Source organism: Eschrichtius robustus, chromosome 5 (genome assembly GCF_028021215.1).
Source record: "Eschrichtius robustus isolate mEscRob2 chromosome 5, mEscRob2.pri, whole genome shotgun sequence".
Lineage (NCBI taxonomy): Eukaryota > Metazoa > Chordata > Mammalia > Artiodactyla > Eschrichtiidae > Eschrichtius > Eschrichtius robustus.
Genome location: NC_090828.1, coordinates 129378956 through 129387476, shown reverse-complemented (window position 1 = coordinate 129387476; position 8521 = coordinate 129378956). Strand labels below are relative to the sequence as shown.

Genomic DNA, 8521 nt, shown 5'->3' with positions numbered 1-8521 from the left:
AACTTCCGGTTCCCACCGGCGCCAGGTGGTGGGCCCGCGAGCCGGGGCAAAAGGACTTCCGGTCTCCGTGAGGGTAGCGGCGGGCTGTAGGCGTGGACTGTCGAGTGGTGAAAGGCTGCTAGATCTGCTGTTGTTTGCTGACCGGGCAGTCGTCGTTTTTACTGGTACCTTTATTAATGAAAATTGAAGGAGAAATTAAATTTGCAACACAATGCATCTAAGCAAGTATTTATATGGCCTTTCTTGTTTTCTCTAATGTTTCCTAAAGGTCTTAAATTTCTCTCCTGTAGGTTTTCACACTACCAGTAAAAAAAGGGATGTGGGTGGATTATACTGAATGGAGGAGGAATTTTAAAAAGAAAGGAGAAAAGCACCCAGAAAAGAGACAATAACTTCAAAATGTCCTGACATCATTGTTCTCTTTACAGCAACATGAGTCCTGTTCATCAGGTCTTGCCTCCTCTAACCCAGCTTTTTCAAACACTTCAAAATTGCCTTCAATGAAATCCTTATGGAAGATTTTAGGCTGGAGAGACCTTTGTTTTCGTTTAAATATTTACTGATTGCAAGGAGGGACAAGACCTAAAAAGCAAGGACTGTGTGGCCCCCAGTTCCTAAGGTTCTTCCATCCAACGCAGTCATTCCTACTTCAGTATGAGGCAGAATACAAAGTCCTCAGGAGAAATACAGAGAGCCACCGTCTTCTGATTAAGTTTGGGAACAGTTTTCATGCATGATAAGGAGGCAGATACGATGAAGCTGTGCATTCTCTGGGAGCTCAGAGATGGAAAAACATGAAATAGATGGTGGAGCCTGGAGAGTGGACAGATGTATTGAGACATGAGATCTGAATGTCACACTCATGAATTTGGACTAGATATTTGTCATTATCATGGAAACATGAAAATCACAAATTACTTGATGCCAGAGTATAAATTGATGAAGAACGCTGAGAAATCAGAATAACTTTGGGTTACTTTGAAGCTGGTGTAATATGGCTGAGAGAACACTGGTGAAGGATTGAAACCTGGCGCTGTGACAGCAAGTGCATAATCATGTCCAATAAATTGATTTCTCTAGGCTTTTTTGTTCTCATTTGTAAAATGAAGGATTGGTCTAGATTATTTCTAAGGTTCTCTTCATAGGCAAAAGTATCAACAATGATTTGCTAATTCTGTGACTTCAGAAAAAAGTTTTTTCTGTTAACCTTACATGTTGTTTGGTTTCCCAGCTGAATGGGACAAAAGGTAAACTAGAAAACAAAAACCTTTTTACTTAGCTAACACAAACACCCACAAAAGTTTATTTGCCTTGTTGAAGTGAGATATTGTTAGACTAACATTAATGATTGTCCAAGGGTTGATGACTAAGCCTCTAAGAACCTTGGACTTGGAAGGCTTACCCGAATTAAAAGCATCTGGAGTTTTCCTAGTCAGTACCTAGAACCCAAAACACTAGAGACTCTAGTACTAGTTTTGGTGGTGTTTTGATGTAGGAATACATATAGTTGTAGGACACAGAAAGTCAAGGATTTTTGCCTTTTTGAGATTACGGGATGGATCATTTATTAATCCATTCATCCCTCAACAACTATCACCTGAACATCATGCACATCCCAGGTACTTGGCACTGGACCTCAGGAGGAAAACAAAACCTTTTCTGCCTTGTGAAGTCTGCAGTACAGTTGAGGAAACACACAGTAAATAGTTAAATTAGTGTATAATTTCAAATTGAGACAAGTGCTACAAAGATGATGAACATCTCCATACTGTGAAAGGGGACTGGGTACGACTTCAGGTGTGACTTGAAGATAGAGATCTTCTAAGAGCAGGGTGAAGAGCAAGTGTGAAAGCACTAAAGCTGCAAAATCTTGGAACATTCCAGGAACTGAAAGGAAGGCAAAGCAGCTAGTGGGTAGCCATTAAGAAGAAGGTTACGTATTGAGGTTGTGTGTTAATTTCATGGCTTACTATGTGCCAGGCACTATGCTAAATTCCGTTTCATTTCACATGCTCAAAACCCCTTCAAAACAGTTACTATGTAGTAGATGAGAAATTAAGGCTAAGAGCAGCGATTCTCACCCTGGCTGCATGTCAAGATCACCTGTGGATCTATTACAATTTCTAGTGCCTGAGCCTCACTCTCCATACATTCTGATTTGATTGGACTGAAGAGGGGGCCTGGGCCCTTTTAATAAATCCCTTGTGTAATCCTAACATGAAGCCAGAGTTGAGAATCACTGTCTTAAAGTTAATTTGCCCAGGGTCACTTGGCAACTAAGTGGCAGAGGAGAGAAATTAAACCTAGATCTGTCTGATTCTACAACCTGTGCTTTTAGCCACTCACTAGTGCCCTGTCAACATTCAACTACGTGTAGCGCCAGTTGCATGCTAAAAACTTTGTAAAACACTGAGAAATAAAAATGAACAAGACAGAGCCCTCGCCTTCATTAAATTCACAGCCTTTTAAGGCAGAAGTCTCAGTAAATGAAGCTAGGCCAGCTCATGTAGGCAGAAACAAGTCAACTGAGGACTGTCATTGAGATCAGATACGTTCTTCCTATTTTAAGCTAGATTGGCACTGAAGGTAACTGGTGCATCAGGGGATCTACGTAGGCAGCTATTGCAATCATCATCTGAGAGATGGTACAAGCCTGAACTAAGACAATGGTGAGGGTTCAAAGAGAATTGTCAGGACTTGCTGACCACTGACATGAGGGTGAGGACGAGAAAGAAGTGGAAGATGACTTCAGAGTTTCGAGTTTGATAGACTGAGTGGAAGTGAACACCACTGATCTAGAACAAGAACACAGGAATTGAATCTGGGGTTGAACGAGTTTGAAATACTTGTGGAACATTTAGGTAAAAATGTCTAATAGAGTACTGGAAATGTGCATATGGAATTCAGGTGAGCAAACGGATAGAAATAGAGATCTGGAATCCTTGACCTCCAGGTGGTAGTTGAAGGCATGCCTTGCATAGTGTGTATGCTGTGTATGGAATTTTTTTTAAAAGACAATAGAGATCAAGAGGAAAAAAATCCACAAAACCTGACATTGCTGTACTTGAATAGTTCAATAAAGCTATTTTTATCTGCAGTGATATTAAACACAGTCAACTTATGATTATCTATGATGAGATTTTAATACTTTCCAGACCTTCCCTGGGCACACAGCAAATTTAACAGGTGATGCATAACCATGGAATGCAAACCAATTTTAAATATTGGCTAAATATTTAAGAATGCTATATGATGCATTCAGAACTGTAACAGAAATATCCTACAACAGTGTTTTCACACATAACTAATTTGTATGTAACCCTAGTTTTGACTTCAATCATTTTGATAATATTACTTAAACCTACAAAAATTATAATGTTCTAAACATAAAACTAGGTAGACAATCCTTAGGCTCAACTCCTACTTCTATAAACCAAAACATTTGCAAAATAAATATGAACAAAAGCATAAAATAAGTAAGCTTCAAATTATAGTAATGTGAAAGGTGTTTCTTGAAACTGAAGCATTTCAATAAAGACTGAAGTAGCTGCTACAGAATGAATTATTTTGACATAAAACATGCTCTTATTACTGTTTATCATGTGATGGCCCAATTCTTTCACTACTTCTCTTTATTGAACCTTTATTTGTACAGTCAACCCTACCATTATTTGGCCTTCATTTAGAGCGAATGATAATTTAAATCCATCTCTGTTGTTTTTTAATCAATGTAAGACAATTAGAATCCAATCTTAAGAGAAATCATCTAGCAATGCTCTGCTGGAACGTGTTTATCAACATGATTCACAACATGCTTGTATTAATATTTGATGGTTGTCATGTAATTAAAATCACATCATTTAAAAATTCTCCAGTAAATTTATGGACCACTGAGAATGTACTCATGTCCTCTAAAGATCTGCAAACACTACTTTGAAAAAAGCTATCATAGGTTATCCAGAGTTTTTGCTTATTTATGCCTTGTAAAATTCCTTAGCATAAATCTCCAATTCCCAAAATGTATTCCGTAGAATTAATATTAACAGGAATTTGTGGAGAAAAATAGGATTCTGTGCTCATATTTGGTAAGCACTGGATTAGAAAAAATTAAACAGATATTGTCAATATGGGAATTTTGCGATCCTGTAATATTCCAGGACACAATTTGTTCCATGAAACATTTGTTTTCCCCCCCCCTTTGGAGCATCTCACAGAGCTAGTGGTTGGCTATGTTTATATATTGTCAAATAAACATCCCTCTCTAATATGTTTAGGGGAAGTTGAAGTATTGACGTTGCATTTTACAGTGAAAGCTGTTTATAAAATCCTCTGTCATCAATCAATCCATCATCATCTACATAGAAAGCAGGCTCTTAGGGCATATGGCACACTTTTCAGTGCCTAGGATGGTGCCTGGTTTGTATTGTAATACAAGTTCAATAAATATTTGTTGGGTTAATTAAAATTTTGTTGTGTTTGTTATTTGTTTTATGTCAATAGTGGTTGCTACTATTTTGCTTTCATGAACTACGTAGCATCTGGAGAGAAGACTGATCAGAAAACTATTTTTATGTAGCCTTCTTATATAACAAGTGTTTATCCTGAAGCAGCAGAAAGAAATTTGTCTTAGAATCTGTACTGTCTAATACAGCAGGCACTAGACACATGCATCTATTTAAATTAATTAAAATAAAATAAAAATTCAGGTCCTCAGTTACACTAGCCACATCTCAAGAGTGCAATAACCCACGTGATGGACAGTGCAGATTATAGGACACTTCTATCATCACATGAAGTTTTACTGGAAAGCACTGATTAGATGATTTATGTAAATTTAGCTGCCTCAAAATGCTGACAAGGTAAGAAAAAACATCAAGAAATAAAGGCAAAATCATTATTCATCCACCAACGTGTCCATCTAAAATTTATTGGTTCTCTTAGCATGTTGGAGACAGAATTCTGTAATGCGGAGGAGCCCAGTGGTTTTAGTTTTACTTTAGGAAAAAGTTTGAGTTATGGCATTCTAAGCTTTCAGACTTGGCACCAGCCTCTTCCAGAGGGACGTGCCCATTTCAGAAGGCAGTTTGGTTTCTCAGCAAGAATCATGAGTAGGTGACCTATAGAAAATCTATATAGCACATAAACGTGGGCCAGGTTATAAAGAAAAAGCTTCCTGCTGGAAACAGTGTTTGTTGGAATGTATTTTAAGTAGGACCTTGAAAGCATCAAACATCCGAAAAGATCAAGAGGAATTAGCAGGCTGAAATCTAAGGGGAAATGGGACTCCAGGCAAGTAAGCAGAGCAAGGAAGCCACTCTTGCCCTGAAATTATTTGCTGATTGGGAAAAACTGAAATTCTGTTTTGGCAGACTTTTCAGACAAGAGACAATGTAACATCTTGGCTGCGAACTTTTGGCGTCAGAGACCTCACATTGAAAAGGCAGGACCCCAAAGAACAGTACCTTTGACCCTGTGAAGTCATCGCACTCCCCACCCACAGGCGGAAATGAGCGGAGCAGTGGGAAATTCAAAGGTACGAAATAAGTACCTGTGGAAATGTAGCCAGAAGCTGGCCTTCAGGCAAATTTGCATTCCAAATTCACTCCACCCCAGTAAATACAAAAACTTCCTGCCTTTAGTTTTGTTTAAAGTGGTCTTAGAACGGATAGGGTCCAAAATGCCTGTGAACTGAACCCTTCTAAATGTTCTTCCAGCCTTTTCCAAATACCAAGCCCACATCTAATACATCTAGAAGTTTCTTTAGTAACACTCACCTTAACCAAGTATCCAGAGCTTTCAACTTATTTGTCATAGGAAACAAAAACCACCCTTTTCATATTTTCATTTCATCAAATTACAAATTTTGTATCACTTTATGTAATTTCAACAACACAACTGGTAACAATCACAATGAACTCTTGGTGGACACACAACCTAATTGCTGGGGCCACAAGATCCTGGGGCAGCCGGCCGCGGGAATGGAGGAGGCTCTGCCAGGGAAAGGGGGCTTTTACTCTACTCTGAGTGCAGGATCTTCTTTTTTTTTTTTTTTTTTATTTTATTGAAGTACAGTTGATTGACAATACTGTGTTCGTTTCTTCTGGACAGCAAAGTGACTCAGTTACACATGTATATCTATTCTTTTTCATATTCTTTTCCATTGTGGTTTATCCCAGGATATTGCATAGAGTTCCCTGTGCTCTACGGTGGGACCTTGTTGTGTATCCATCCTCTATATACTAGTGTGCACCTGTTCATCCCACACTCCCAGCCCTTCCCTTCCCTACCCTCCTCCCCACACCCCAGCCACAAGTCTGTTCTCTCTGTGAGACTGTTTCAGGATCTTCTTACATCCTTTGTCAGCGCTGGGAGGAGACCGGGAGGCTCACAGAGGGAAAGGACTTGCCCAGGGTTTATTATCAGTTGGGTCAGAAAAGCAATCAGATCTTTGATTCCTAATCCTGTGCTCTTTTTTTTTTTTTTTTAAATAGAATTCATCTTGATCTCAGGACCATGCTTTACATCTTTTAGATCATGTAAAAGACATTTTTTCTACTATATTAGCTTAACAGACTCTGAGACAATAATAGATCATTCTTGGTATATTTGTAGGTAAAGCTTTTATACATTTTCTTAATAATATGCCCAGAATACTCAATATAAGTTATTTATCATTTCATAACTCTGTACACTGAGATCACCCACTATTTGATAATAGTTACAAATGTGAGGTGATTTCATAATAGGGATGCTTATCTTCTTGCATGTAAACTCATTCAATGTCTACTGCAATTACTGACCTTAGCTTAATTGTAATTTTTTTTTAATTGGTGGCTAGCTCCATACCACATTCAAACAAACTGGAAGAAAAGAGGAATGACAGAGGCGCTTATAAATCAGTCTAGTCACAAGCCGGCAAACTAACCTGAATTCTCATGGTTGCACTGCTTCAATCCGTGATGATTAGTGATGTGATGATCAATGCTGGCTACAGAAAAAAAAAAAAAAAAAAAAAATGTGGTCAAAGAGGTGGGCAGGATGGGGAACAGGACAGGTTGAACCTCCAATATTCTGAAAGAAGAGGGCAATGAGAAGGGTATTCACCATTTAGTACTGACCTTGGTGTAACCCTTTCAGGACGTTTTTCGGGTCTGTTAGGAAGCAGTGATGACTAAAGTCAATAAATTGACTTTAGTCAATGTATATAAAGTCAAATGGTCCCTGTAAGGCTTGGTATGTATCATTAGGCAACAAATAAACTAAACAAAGCCCAAACAAGGTCACCATGGATGAGGAAGCAAATGCAAAATACAACTCTGAGACAAAGTCACTGAGGTATAAAACATCAGGGCTAGAAGACAACTGGAAAGATTATAGACTATAAACTATTCGTCAGAGAGGCCATGATAGAGACCAAGAAAAAAGAGGCGACACTAGCTATTAATTATTGCAAGGGCCCATACAATCTGAGGTCAAAAAACATAGCAAGGTGCTCTCTAAGGGATTTCTCTCCTGCTAATTCACCACACTGTCGTTCCAGCTCTGCAACGCTCCTTCATTCAAACTGAATCACACATGAGGGGCTTATACAGCTTTCACTCTCCCGAAGGGAATAGGTGTATTCTAAGCTCTTATTGAACTTAAGCTAGACTCACAGTTGTCTAAAAGTGTATATTGCTTTTATAAGGGGCTGAAAAATGTAGCAGAGAATTTCCTCTGACTTGCCAGTTACATATATAGAAAAGCAGAGGATTTTATCTGATAACAGGTGGAGGACACAAATGATTAAATAGTTTAAAATTTCCCAAAAGAAATATGTATAAGGTAGGTGATGTAATAGACACAAAACACACCTATAGAAATTCAAGGGCTTGAATTTAGATTCCTTTTGGGATTTAGATTTCCCCAAAACAGGAACTATCAAAATAATTTTCCATAGAAATAAATTATTTGAAATGATTTTAAATTCAAAGGGGAAAGGGAGGAGAGGGATAAATTAGGAGTATGGGATTAACAGATACAAAGTACTATACATAAAATAGATAAGCAACAAGGATTTACTGTATAGCACAGGGAACTATATTCACCATCTTGTAATAACCTATAATTGAAAATAATCTGAAAAATATATATATATATAACTGAATCACTTTCTGTACACCTGAAACTAACACAATATGATAAATCAACTATACTTTGATAAATTGTTTTAATTTAAAAAATTAAATTTAGTTCCTTTGGAATTTGAGAAGCATTGCTTTTTCTTTAAGGTTAGGAATTAATGCTTTAATAATGATGACAGAAAATTAAAAGAACTTAAGACTTTTCAGAAACAGATCTTAGATTCATAAAATTAATTTTAGTATTGAAGTATGACAGAACCATCAGTAGAAAAGATATTCCAAACTGAGAAATAGTATATGTTGCTCAGTGATGGCCTGGAGAGTCCTGGTGATGCTTAATATTCTCAAAGGGTTTATTGGACACCTTAGCTCCAGTAGATCTCATAGCTCCTCTGTGA

At 37.8% G+C, this 8521-nt stretch overlaps 1 long non-coding RNA gene across 1 annotated transcript; it reads left to right on the top strand.

Annotated features, from left to right (window-relative positions):
• The first annotated feature begins 45 nt into the window (after positions 1-45).
• Positions 46-1080, top strand: LOC137764960 (uncharacterized). The gene is made up of 2 exons (XR_011074089.1): positions 46-164; positions 291-1080. It is a non-coding gene; the product is annotated as an uncharacterized lncRNA (long non-coding RNA).
• Positions 1081-8521: the final 7441 nt, after the last annotated feature.